Genomic DNA, 14,592 nt, shown 5'->3' with positions numbered 1-14,592 from the left:
CTGCCCCTGACGGATTTACCATTAGCCAGAATTGGATTAGACATTCCAGTTTAGGTGTTAGTCAATTATGCTCACTACCCCGAACAATATTAACAACAGCTGCAACGAATTTAAGGAACCTCTTTCACTGGGAACTGTTATTTAACGTTTTCTGTCACGTGATGCTTTTAGTTCGTTATAAGATTATTTGTACTAGGCCAAGGCTGTACGTTTTGCTCACTTACGCCCAAACCCAATTACCTATCTCAATCCATTTTTGACCATCTGAGATCTTAATCCAAATATTGATAAAAGTGTGTCAGTAACCAATCGACGAATTGTAATAGCCAACTGTCGATGCTAACATGGTAGGTCGGATCGCTTTATGTGAATAGACCTTTGTATGAAAATGACAGTTCAACTGTGCCAATCTTAAGATTTTAATTTACACCAGTTTTTAAAATAATTAAAAAGCAATTTCATATGTTTTAACCATCGACAATAGATATGTACATTTAAATATTATTCGTACGGTTTTATTTACGTATATTGATTATCAAATATGATGTAAAAAGCGAGAAATGTGGGTTATCCATAAGAGATACACAAATACCATCACGGACTTTTCTGTAGACCTTTTCAATGTGTAAAATACTTAGTGCATTATTTTGATAAAACTCGTAGGGTTCAGCCTGCGTTTGCATAAGCGGAAAAAATTTAATTATTTACGACATCACATTAAAAACCTCAAAAATAACAGTACTTTTCCACTATTTAATCGATGTTATTATACATATAAACCTTCCTCTTGAATCACTCAATCGATTAAACCGCATCAAAATTCGTTGCGTAGTTTCAAAGATGTGCATACAAAGGTACATAGGGACAACGAATAAAGAAAGCGACTTTCTTTATTTCGTGTATTTTCGTGTATTTTCGTTTACCTTCGTTAATTTTCGTGTATTTTCGTTTACCTTCGTTAATTTTCGTGCATTTTCGTTTATCTTCGTTTATTCTCGTTTATTTTCGTTTAATTTCGTGTATTTTCGTTTATCTTCGTTTATTTTCGTTTATTTTCGTGTATTTTCGTGTATTTTCGTGTATTTTCGTTTATCTTCGTTAATTTTCGAGTTTCTCCGTTTATCTTCTTGGTTAAGGATTAATGCTGTAAAACTTTTGTGATAAACTATTTATGTTTATATGTGTTGTAGTAAGTAAATAGTTTTTATCTTTTTTCTTTGTGTGCCGCCAAATTTTAAATCGTTTAATATGTGCCGTAACAAAAAAAAAGGTTGATAATCACTGCCATAGACCATTAATTTACTGTCTTCGTTTCAGTACAGGTAACTTAAAATCTATACATCAAATCAAGCTATAACAACAGTGATTTTTCAGCGACAATTTTTCCATACAATCCAAAGTGCAAACAGCAAAAATAACATAAAAAAGCAACAGATGCCAGTATTGCTGTTCGTCACTATACAGCAATCAATCTTGTCCACATTTTTATATTTTTTGCATTTCGCTAGCGTTTGCATTGTGAAACTAATCCGTCTATATCATTGCAATACTTTGAATAGCACCTGTGGATGTATTTGTATGAAACATTTAGAGATACAATTTTGTCGGGTTAAAATGAAATCCAGCCTGATTCAGACTTATAACTCAATGTATTGTGTAAGTATAACTCCTTTTTCAGAATTCCGATAACACAATTCAGTGAACTACCACCGGAGAGGCGAAGGAAGAGCAAGCTTAAAAAAATGTGTGCGTGTACTAGTACACACTTAAAAGGGGAAAATTCTTTATGACCCTTTTTTTGAAAAATTATCTACCATATGCAACTCTACAGAAATTACTTAAATAAAAAATTTACAATTTTTTATAGAATTAGAATTTCATTAATTGTAATAGAATTATTACTATAATCGTTATCGTTATTATATATTTTTGTTATTAATGGCTTAGAATTTCTTCGAACCGTGGTAGTGACAAGAAAAAGATGCCGCGTAACGGAAAAATGTGACGCGTAACCGAAACATGTGACGGTAATTTTTTTACCAACGACGATAAAGACTTCTTTATTTTCTTCTTAACTTCAAAAACTTCTTTGGACTCCTTCTGTGGGTCAAAATCACAATTACAGAATTCTGAAAATCAGCTTGCTAATTATTACAGCCAAATAAAATGTTACACTTTCGTTAAATAAACTTGCCTCGTATACCTATCATGTCATAGCAATATATTTTATTAATTCTACTTTAATAACTATTAAAAAAGTTCTTAGCCAATCTTCGTCGTTAAATGTCGAAGGATGATCTATATCTTTATTTTTTTTATATTTGTGCCACTTAATATTATTATGCATGTTCAGAATTGCTCTTGTATCGTACATGTAAATGTCACAGCCTGAATTGGTATCAATCGATATTCTACAGGTACTTGAGTGTATGTCCACTTGGGAAATGCAGGTAATGCACTCTAAGCAGTGGCTCAATTTATTTGGTCATAAACGTCTGACTTAATGCCTTAAATTGTGCCTCGGTGTTGCCTGTATACAACAATTATTATGATTTACTCTTAGTTCCATTAGACCTGCCAACCATCATGCATTGCAGGCTATTGGAAATAGAATATGTTCTATTATTATTTATACGAGGGCAATTTTTGACACCTAGAAATTTTATATTAGTTTTCCAGGAATCAAATGTACATAAAAAAATTGCGAATTCTTATTTCAAGGAAAAAAAATGGCATTCATAGTCTTAAGGTCAAAAACCTAAAGGAAAGAAGTCTGCTAGGAATGTGTTGAAAAAAATTATACAATAAAACAATAAAAAACGCAATAACTTTCCTTACAACAACACAAAATATCTTTATTCTAGGTAAAGAAGTACACTTATGAACGTCAAAAAAATTAATATATTTGTAAATTTACAGTTACTACCAGTTCGCAAGTCAAGGGCGTAGAGCGAGCAAGAAGAATACGTACTTACGTATTTGTATGATGTTTGTATGCAAGTTATTTGTGCCAATTTCATAGTGGTTATTGATTAGAAAAAACTATTACTTTTTTATTATGTATAGAACAGGGGTAAACGGGCATAAAGCTCACATAATGTTAAGTGATAACATGGTCAATGCCTAAGGGCTCACCAGAGCGTTGCCAGTCTTCAGTCAGAAACTCAGCTGCAGGTATTAATCAAAACAACGCCTCTGATATCTCCATGGTCAATGCTTTAGATGATGCAGAGAGACTCCACATCACGCAACGGAAATTTAAAAACAACTTTGTTAGCACTGTCTTTCTTACAAAAATGATGTGAATGTGAAAAGACATGTGTGTAGCAACCCCATGACACGGTTAGGTGTCTTACAGTTGTATAAGGTTTCAATATACGACGATTAGACGCATCTGCGACAGATTTATCTTACTCTCGACTCGTGATGGATCGCCCTATATCTTGTGTGTTCAACGTAAGCTACCGTTTTAAATTAATGCAGTAAAGACGAGCTGATGCTGCGTCTTTGGATGGAGATACCCGTTTCATGTTTAAATTATCGTTAGACTAATTACTTAAATCATAAAAACACTTTCTGTTAATGTGTGGGAGACAATTTTTGAATGTTCTTCTGGGTTTCAATATAATTTTATTACACGACTTATGCGTATTATTTCGATTCCTTGCGCTCACAAAATGCTTAAATGACCGGTTCGAGGGTAGATGGGAATCTTTGTGATACCTAACACATTTTAAGTGGACAAGTTATGGCAAGGTGTTTTGTCAGGAATTTCACAAAATTTTCTTTATGCCAAAGTTTTTACCTGATAATACCGGAACCATATATTTTACATTTATTTTTCTCTTGGCATCGCTAGATCGCAAGCAGCCAGATGGAATGTCTTTGATCCCTTGGAAGATGGGATGGGCTTTGGTTTGGGGTGCTACTTGTATGGTCTTACCTTCCTCGGATAAGCAATAAAGCTGGGGCGGCCGAGCTGGCGGAAAATAATAAACTGCTCAGTCTTTCCGTCATCTTCGATTTGATTCCCTTTGAGTAGAAACTTGGGTTGTGGGGTTCAAGAGCACGGGCGCTAATTAAAGATTTAATTTGGCGCCTGGATAGTACTGGTGAACCCTAGTGATTTCCTCATTCAATGATTAAGTGTCACAGCGAGGAAATGCTGCCAGCGTTAAAGGTCCACTGCCAGAGGGACCAAACTTTTAAAATTGGTTTTATCTTCTTTTGTTTAATATTTAATTATTTTTATTATTACTACGTAGCTTAAGAAAATTTTAAAATTGTTACTACTGCTAAATTAAGTCAAAGTTCTACGACTACCTAAAACTAATATATTATAATAACTCTAAATTATTTATCCATGTTATATAATTAAACATACATATATTTAATTACGTCATACTTAAGTTTCAATACAAATAACATATTACATAAAAATATACCTAATAACTAACCTTAAAAATTAATTATTAAAAATTATTATTAAAAGGTCCCTTTAGGCAAAGTTCCGCAGATACTGGCAGCGTTCCCCCTTTGAATTGCTATTTTAAATACTGCATATTTCATGTTATATAATAAACTATATAAATTTGATATTTTAACATTTACAATAAGTATTAAATTTAGCTTCAACATAATTCACATTTAATAAATATTAAAGGATACACAGAATAGTGAGAAAACTTGTAACTTTTATGTCAGAGTAACTTTTTGATTAACAAAACTCGCCGGATAAACAGGAAAAGTACAAAGAAACATTGGATTTTTGGGCATATTTTTCTAAATTACGAGCAACTGCGGGTCACGATTTGCATTTGACAAATTTTCGCGGACCTCTGGCGGTAGAATTAATGGCCTTTGTAAAGTCTGAGTATAATTGAGCAGAAATAAATACAATTTTGCCGGATCGTGCCACGAATTTATTGGGCAAAGGACAAATGGATAAGAATGGTGCGGCCTCTACAAAAATGAGGCTCATTTTGTTCGCAACTTTATTGACTCTGTGTACTCGCTAATGAGTTCGTTAAAGAAACAACATTTTCAGGATAATTGTACTTTTTATATATCGCTATGGGATTGGGATTGATTGTATGGCAGCGTTAGTAAATATATTTTTTTATGTACACTTCTGGGATTAGAGAATCCGACCCTGGAGGTGCTCACTCAGGCTGTTCTGCGTATTCTGGGGGAGACTAAAGTGTACTCAAAGGCCGGCAACGCAACCACTAATGGGTATCCATAGGCTGCCATGACTGTTTGTTCATGGAAAGGGGTAGAGATATTCTTTTTCCATATATAGATAACTTGCTTGTATCAACGCAAAACATGTTTCACTGGGAACTGAACCTAAGACTTAGGCAATATCCCAGGACGTTGCTGGCCTCGCTCTTCTCTTCAAGCCACTGTATCTTTACGCTTTGAAATACCTTTTTTTAATTCTTTATTTTAGAAATTAATATAATATATAGAGCAACAAATGCATATAAAAGTAGTTTCTTAATTTACCGCATATGTTGATAAGCGTAAGGCTAATATATCTATCTAATTATAGGCTATCTAATATCTGTTTGGGTAGACTATTTATTAGCCGCGGTAGCGAATACCGCAACGTTCTTTCGCCGTATTTGTTGTTTTCTCTCGATGTATAGAGCTGAACTTGCGTAACCACTCGAGTCAGTACGTCATGCTCCACTCGTTCGTTGTCATCTCGAAAAAATGCTCGATTAGAAGACATTTACTGTACCTGGAATACTATGTTCCATTAAGCGGTGCCGGCCAGGAGTGTATTAAAAAGTGCAATTCCTTTCAATTTGAAAGTGTACTAAAGAGTATATTTAGGTTTTAAACTCAAAAAAGTATTTGGCTAACGTATAATGCTGAGAAGATTTGTTCTTGTCCATCAGAGGCTTATGTCCTATGCCTATCCAAATGCAGTGTCTATAGGGCTGTCACAAATTGTCTGCTGTCTGTCTGCGATAAGGTAAAAACTGAATTTTAAACTTAAAATTAATCGAAATTTCCTGTAAGCCCCGTTTTTTCATGAAATGGATACATTTTTATATGTCACTCTGTGTCTTATATATAAACGACCGTTATATATATTTATATGACGGTCTAATCCAAGACTTCCTTGGGCTGTGTGGATACTTTATACTTAACTTTGGAGTTAAGCGTTGAAGATTTTTTTTATGGGACAGGCGGCAAACGAGATTTGCGAGTTACTTACAGCTTAGCACCGCCCATGCACACACGCAATTGCAGGAGAATTGCTAGTGCGTAGCTGGCTTTTAAGGTATGCTATTCTCTTGAAGGAGAAATGCTGTTCTCTTAATTCGTAACATTTTTTTAACACAACGTAGTTTGAATATACATGAACAGCAGATAGTTCCAGAAGTGTCCACCAACAACATTTAGTTAATTTACTTCGATAGGAAAACACCTGACTTAATCAAAACTTTTACTTAAACTTACATTAAAATATTATTCTATTAATAATTATTATTTCATTATGTTTCATATATTTCATATATAAGAATTGTCATATAATGTAACTTCTATTCTATGATTATTATGATTATGCGAACTTTGCTATTAGCGATTGTACCACCATAAATGTTTTGTACCATATTCTTGCAAAGAAAATTATTATTACTCGGCAACCCTATTTATCCTATTCGTAACTGATGCTTTGAACGTATATGCCAGAACTGAGAACTTAAGAGAGATTGGATTCGAGGAATTTTAAGCATATAATATATTGGTAGTAATATCGTATCGAGTTCATTATTTGTATCAAAGTAGCGTGCGTAGTTGTGCGTAAAGTCCTGGACAATTAAGCCAGCCGAGCTCTTTCTAGAAACACAGTTTACTAGTCACTCGTAAGACTGCTTCCTCTGAAACAGCCTCTACACAAGGGACTGTCTACATTCACACTGTATACGAGCTAATGATAATATTTATAAATAAAAATCTGCGTTTACTGCACAAGATGTTATGAGACAGAATTGTTATCTAAAGTTTTATTATAACTCTTAAACGAATAAATCAACCAATAGCGTGTATTTTGCTACGTTCGTCCTTTCTCAATCACTCTCTTCTTTTTCTTCGACTAAAACGCTGCACATCTTCTTTACGTTTCGTAAAAAAATTATCATCAAAGAATCATTGAAATCATTCCAGCTGTTTAAGAGAAGTACAGTGACATACATACGTACACGTATGATGTAAGCTATCATTTTTTATGTTAGATCAAACTGCACTCATTGTGTAATTTGATTCAGATCGGTTTTAGTTTAGAAGTCCATAACGGACAAACAACGTGACACGTAATTTATATATTATATTAAGATTTATAAAATGCTTACGGATTAAGCATTGTATTGCTTCATGTTTCCCGCAGCTTCCAACGAAAACTACAAAATCTCATTATTGAGCAATAATAATGTTCGTTAAAGTTAACAGGCAGTTTTCAATCACAATGAAGTTAATCAATTTATTAAATCCGACATTGATACATTATCATGGGTTTTATTTGAATGCACATTGTTCTTGAAAGATATAAATATATTTTTAAAGAGCATAGTTTTCTATAAAAATATTTTCAAGTATTTTGAATGACGACAGAGTAAAACCACCCTACTGCTCGCGTTCCCTCCCAAATGTACTTTTTGCAACCCTTACCTGTCAAAAACATCTTAGCAAATGACTGCAACTTAAGGGAAATGTTAGTATATGTAAACATTAATTCTAAGATATTTGTACGTTATACAGTTGCTAATTCGTTCTTGTATGTAATATCACATTTTTAAAAAACTCGTTTAACTAGTTTGCCGAAAGATTTTTTAACAGAAAATCATCCCAAAATCTCATCTGATTGCTATACTACAATACTATCTTTATAGCAAGTCACGCGGGTAATAGCTACTTAAATGGCAAAAATTTGACTTTTGCTTGAGGTTAGTTTTTTCGAATCTTTGATCTATGAGTTCAATTACAGGGGATTCTTCGTTTACCTCACTCCATTTTTGTTGCGAAATTGATGGCTTCGTTTACTAAGATATCTTAACTTTAGATTTATGTCTGATATAAAGGGACATTTTTTAGAATAATATCAAGATGAGTTCAATTTTATTTATATTATTAGTAGTTACATTAATAATATAAATAATGTGCAGAGCCTACTGGATTTGGTAGGTTCAATCCCCGGCTGTGCACTAATGGACTTTATTTTTATGTGTGCATTTAAAATTAAAACAACAAAACATCCTAAGCAAACTGGCTTGTCTTAGACCCAAAAAGTCGTAGTCGAAAGGCACAGGAGGCTGATCACCATACAGAAATCTAAAGCCCAGGTCCAAAAAGCTTGTAGTACCATTCAATTATTAGCAGTATTCGAAATTTGTTTTTATTTTTATGTAATATAAAAACGATTATATTATGGCTTCTGTACAGGCCAAGGCTGTACATTTTCCTCACTCAGGCTTTCTTAGTTTTATTCTTCTTCTTCTTCATCTTTTACTGCGTCTCCACTTCTGGAGGTTCGTGGAGCTAGGCAGGAATGCGATATCGAGGCCAGAGATGGATTCATATTGATACTTACCGGCGGAGCTAGTATGGCGGCTCGGCGGTAAGCTGTGATGATGGAACGCAACGGGAAACCATCGTCATAATACTCCCAAGTTGATCAGCTCTGATCATAAATCAATAGTTTTATGAGCGTGTTATGCCCCGAGAGTATAGCCAGATGCTGGCTGCTCATTACATATTCATTTCATTTCTCAATCATAGCATTTAGTATTTAATTATTTTGTTATATGTCAGTGGTAAATACACAGTAGGTATAAAACCATTATTTATTTAAAGCATCCCGTTGACCAAGGCAAAATCAAAATATGATGAGAAGTCAGCTGATTCTATTAAAATGTATAGTCAGCGTAGTTTTAATATACACATATATAAGTTTAATAATTTCATTAACTATTTTCCAATATAACGTCATTCCGTCTGTATGTCGTTTTTACTCCTGATAAAAGTCCCTTACCAATAAAGAGATTTTTATTCATCTAAGAACAACTCCAGGTCTTCATGCCTTCGTCAAAGACTAGAATATTCTGGGCCGATTATATATTGTGTTATGGGGTCAATGAGAAAAGTGCGTGTAATTTCCGAATTAGTTCATCCAAATATAGACTATAAAGCCCCGAAACAAGTACGGTCGGAAGTGTTAAGATCCCCGTAACCCCTTTTATGTGGTGCCTTTGAAAAGGAAACAGTCTTGCGGTCCCTTTGATCAATTTTCATAGGTAAGTTTAGACATGCAATAAACTAACTGTCGTTTCTATAACCGTTTTAGTGATTAAAAATGTATATACCATTTTCTTATGTCCGAATAAAAACGTTCGAATCACTTGACTTAATGTCCTATAACCCCTAGAAGATTCACAAATTTTAAGTTGACAAAGGGTAGATTACAATATGCGAGATATTTTAATTCCGTATTACCGGGAAACAGAAATGAAATTATTAAAGTACGTAAAATTTTCAGGAATGTCACGATTACATTTCAACATTGTGCTTTTGTAATGAAAAAATTGGTATTTATTATGTCTTCTTTAATATTACCTTAATTAATAGATACCTTTTTTCTTTTGTTAGTGTCTCTCTTTCGTTAGTGTCGTATTCAAATAAGTATAACTTCTAACGTGTATGTTTATAGAATATAGGGGCAAACGGGCAGGCTCATCTGATGTTGAGGCATACCTCAACACATGGACACTCAATGCCAGAGGATCACGAGTGCGTTGTCGGCCTTTTAAATCCTTTTTTATTCTAACTGTGAATACATAATGTAAATTTATTAATATAACCCTACAAACTTAAGACACTTACATACTTTCCAATTATCATTAAACAAAACCATTTTATTGTATTGACTCTAGTGTTGCGTAAAGATATGGGATTACTCTGTATATTCAACTGCACTTACCATGCAGAGACTTCAGAGGAGTTGTTCGGACAAATACCTGCTGCTGAGTTTCATCTTCGGACGTCGAGGCAAGAAGGAAATTCCACTCGTATCACCTCGACATCCGCCGTTCCACAAATGAGCGTTTTTCTAGACAGTTTAACCGCGCACCACCATTATGTGAAAGCAGCTGCCCACTGAAGTATTTCAGTATCACATAACATCAGGTGATCCCTTTTGCCCCCTGGGCAATAAAAAAAGGACGATTTAGGCTATTCAACTGTGTGAGTAAATGACCTGGTCGGAGATTTGATTTTATTTTTCGATAAGCCTGCTTTAGGTGATAGTAATACTAAGTTTCTCCTACAGTATGCAAGCTCTGAAGCCGAGTGAAGTCGGGTGCAAAGGATTGGATTAATGTATTCACCCTCTTAAAGTATGTAGTATGTAGTCATATATCACTGTTGTCTCCTTCCGACAAAATAACGTATGCACATAATATTGTCTTCATTAAAATTATATTTAAATTTTTTTTCCTCTTCCACACAAAGACAAGAATGTCTGCAGTGGTGTACAAGAACATTTTTATTAAAGGTATTGTAAAAGCTTTGTTTTTGAAGTGAAACTTCATTAGACACATGAGAGTAAAATTTTTACGGATGAAACGCAATAATCATAATATTAGCGTCACGAAGATGTGCAGCGTTTTTGTCGAAAGAAAGGATTTTTGACCGATTGAGAGAGAGTGAGAAAGGGCGAACGTAGCATGAATCAAATAACCATGCAGCGAGAGTAAGAAGCAAGCAAGTGAGAAAGATAGAGAGAACGTTGCATTATGCACAGTGCCATGGAGGGAGAGGTGGATGAGAGCATGTCCTCCAGACACCCATTTTAGTGGGTGCTGGCCTTGGAAAAGAGGGTACTCGACACGCTCCTTTTTTAACCAATCAGGTATCTTCCTGGGAAGAACCCCACTCGGAGGCTGTTCTTTAGTTCGCAAAAGAAAATGTCTTGTGAACTTCCAGATATAAATCTATGTGAATAAAATTTTGATTATCGGTCCGTACGGTGATGAAACGGTAAAACACAAACGTTTCTCCCTGTTGTCTCATCTTAAATTCTAAGATAGGATTGAAAAAAAACAGGTGTGAAACCTTTAAATATTTTGGTTTCAAGATAATGAGTCGAATATAATGTAATTTTTACCTGTATCAAGAATTGATTTTGATAACAAAAACAATTATTAAAAAAGTGTTTTAATTAATAATATGTAAATTAGACTTTCACCATCTACATGGAGTACTACACTTTACTTTTTATTTTCATTGATTAGTTTAATACCTATGTATTATTTTTATATCCTATCTATCTATCCTTACTAAATCATTTCCTCCCACGTTAAATCTTATGAATTTATGTGTCTGTCTCATTTTACTGTCGCTTTTTCGATTCATCGACTTTCAAATCACAACGATGCTAAAGAAGGTTCACTTTAGTCAAAATTATCATGATAACTGATAAAACTGTAACTGTAATCAGAATATACAGATACGCTTGCCAATGTCTCTCAGGCCGCTAACGCCAGGTGGATATATCGCAGTGAATTTATGTATTTAGTAATCCAAATCTCCTACACCTAACTCATCAAAAACAATTACGTTCGGTGAGATTAGAGGTCCGCAAATATTCAGTAATTTGTCAGCTCACGGCTCAGGTTAAGTCGTTTCTCGTAATTAACATTGGCCCTTTGGTATGGCCACTAAAGCTTTGATATTGTATCTTCTGCGAGACCTTAATAATTCCCTGATATGAGGTTTGTACTTCCATTTCCAATTTACAAGTTAATAAAACTGTTCTTACATTTCACAACAACCAGGACACATTTAGATGCAGGATCTCTCTTCATCTTCTACCGCATTTACCATTGAGAGAGTCAGATTTATTCGGATTAATACCTGCTAGTTTGAGTCTATTCAAGAGTTAGAGTTCGACCCGTATCATTTCGACCTCCTTCGTTCCACAAATAGTGTCTATTAAGGCAGTTTTTGCCACCTACCACCACTTTGTGGAACTAGCTGCCCATTGAATTATTTTCGAAACAATTCGGCTAGGGTCCTTCAATAATGCGTCGAGTCCTCTTAGCGAAGCGTGTAAAGCAATAAACTTGGTACTTCATTAGATATGATAAGTTTTTGACATATATGTAAAGTGTTTCGGGTTACTAATAATAATAATAAAATCGTATTTTTATTGGCCCAGCATGTAGCCGCAAATTTAATTCGGTCATCCAGTAAATAGTCTGAGAATTTACACACGGGATTCCGGGTTTGTCGAGATACGAGCCTCAAAGCATATTTCATAAAGTTTTTAAAAATATACAGCGATTTTAGTTTGAAAATGTAATACAAAACCTGGAACTTATGGAGCAAACATCTTTGTGGCTTTGTTTACCTTCTTAGAGGATAAAAATAAAACAATTCTACCGATAAGCAGCGATTTCGTATCTTTAAAAGATCATGTTTCGGCGGTTTGACACGAGTAATTATAAAAAAAAACGACAAGTTGCACTCCGGTAGTGCCGGCAGAAATGAAAACTTGAATTTAAAAAAATATCGTATAAGTAGTGGAATACATTTATTGCGTTATCGTACAAACATGACAATTTATATTACATAAAATACGCCACGCCAGCTGTCTTACGAATTTTCGATCAGGTCACATCTCCTGACGCGAGTTTAACATTTTTACTTATTCCAAAAAAGTGTTAAATGCCGCTAAAGAAGTTTTCACTTCAAAAAAATAAATTTGTATAGATGCTCATTATTTTTCTCCTCATTAGTTATTGACCTCATTATCTCCTGTTTCGTAAAACTTTTGAACGGGAAATTTATAAATGTGAGGCGTTTAGCGGTATATGCAAATCGTTGCAATAAAAATGCAATAAATAGAATGCAACGGTGCATTGTGATCGATATGGTACCGTACGTGATCCCAGGTTCGATTCCCTCGGGGGCATTTTACGAGCGAGGGTATCTGCGTACACATCTTGAATAGATATTAATAACAGGGTCTGGTTATTATTCATACCTAAGTGCTTTGTTAGACTGAGTAACAAAGTATGTTTGTGCGTATGTGTTTAAAATAACTTGTACGAAGTAGATAAGTTCTAAGGACACGTACATAATTTTTGATATAAACAAATTTAACTGCTCACGATTGACACACAATTGATAGGTTGTAGAAAAAAATAATAGTGAATTTTTAACGAAACACAGTAAGTTAATTTTAAAAATATAGAATAGAATTGAAATAAATAACAATGATTTTATAAAATAATTATAACGATTTATTATTTAAATACAGTGAGATTCAGGATTCTTACGCTTGATGATTGTTAATAGACATAAATTGCTAGTAACACATGAAAAGAGCAGATCGCTTCACCGGAACCGTGCGCAAAGTAGGCGCACAGCTCAACGGGACGACCTGTACTCTGCAAAAATAGATTCGCCCTTTAGGACATAGCCGAGAGTTACCAAGGCCCAATAATTTCCTTACTCAATAGATTGAGGCACGAATGTACGCAAACCTGCCGATTTCATTCAATGCTTTATGCGCACACTTTGATAGCGCGATTTAATGTACTACTAACGACATCTATACGTAGTAAATGTAGTTACAATGTTATACAGAGATTTTACCCGTTTAACGCTTTTGTCAAATAAATGATGTTTTTTATTTCTAAACAATGCAGTATACTTTGCATCTGATTACAAAACAAACTTAACACTATTACACCACTAGATAATGTACATAATATCGTTATCATCGTCACGTACCTTTCACTAACCCCTAAACGCCTCACTACATCTAATAAATTCTAGTTCACACTCCCTTGTTTAATATCTACAGCGGGAAGAAGTTTGCTGGCATACTCGCATTTAAGAGGGTCAGGCGTTCAGGACCGGAGTACATTGTAAAGGGATGATATTTAAATGAAACTTCCGGAGGGCTGTGTAATGGATAGGGTCGCACTTTGTTTTCCAATCAGGACTTGTTAGTTACCGTTACGTTGCTCGTAATTAAACGAAATTTGGCATTGATAAATGGATAAATGGGTAGCACCCTTTTTTAATAGTTCCTTCTTACTTTGGAACTTGGATTCAATTAATCCTTATCACACTCTTGTTAAAAAAATGTGATTTTTACCTTTATATTAAAATAAATCAGTGATACTATGGTCTGGGCCTCAGATTTCTTTATCTGTTTCATGATCATTTGTTAATCTAATAGGCAAATAGGTGATCAGTCTCCTGTGCCAGACGGACGCCGTCAACTTTGTGGGCAAGCCGGTTTCCTTACGATGTTTTCCTTCACCGTTCGAGATATTAAATGCGTACATAGAAAGAAAAGTCATTGGTGCACGTCCAGGATGAGAGTCGTCTAAACAAACTAAAATCAATTACATTTTTCTTTAGAAAAGTAGGCTAGATAGGGGTACATATCCTCTCCTCAAACTTTTTATTAATTCAAATAACCATTTATATAAAGGTTTACGTAAGTATTGGTTGTTTAATAAGTATTTTGTATCATTCCAGTAGTGTGAACGGTTTTGATAAGAATAT

At 34.4% G+C, this 14,592-nt stretch overlaps 1 non-coding gene across 1 annotated transcript; it reads right to left on the bottom strand.

The window, feature by feature from the left end:
- Positions 1–13,394: 13,394 nt before the first annotated feature.
- On the bottom strand, positions 13,395–13,542 carry LOC123689895. Its single transcript, XR_006750762.1, has one exon. It is a non-coding gene; the product is annotated as a U12 minor spliceosomal RNA (small nuclear RNA).
- Positions 13,543–14,592: the final 1,050 nt, after the last annotated feature.

The sequence above is a fragment of the Pieris rapae genome, chromosome 16, assembly GCF_905147795.1.
Source record: "Pieris rapae chromosome 16, ilPieRapa1.1, whole genome shotgun sequence".
In the NCBI taxonomy this organism is placed as follows: Eukaryota; Metazoa; Arthropoda; class Insecta; order Lepidoptera; family Pieridae; genus Pieris; species Pieris rapae.
This window is presented reverse-complemented; position numbering and strand designations above follow the sequence as displayed.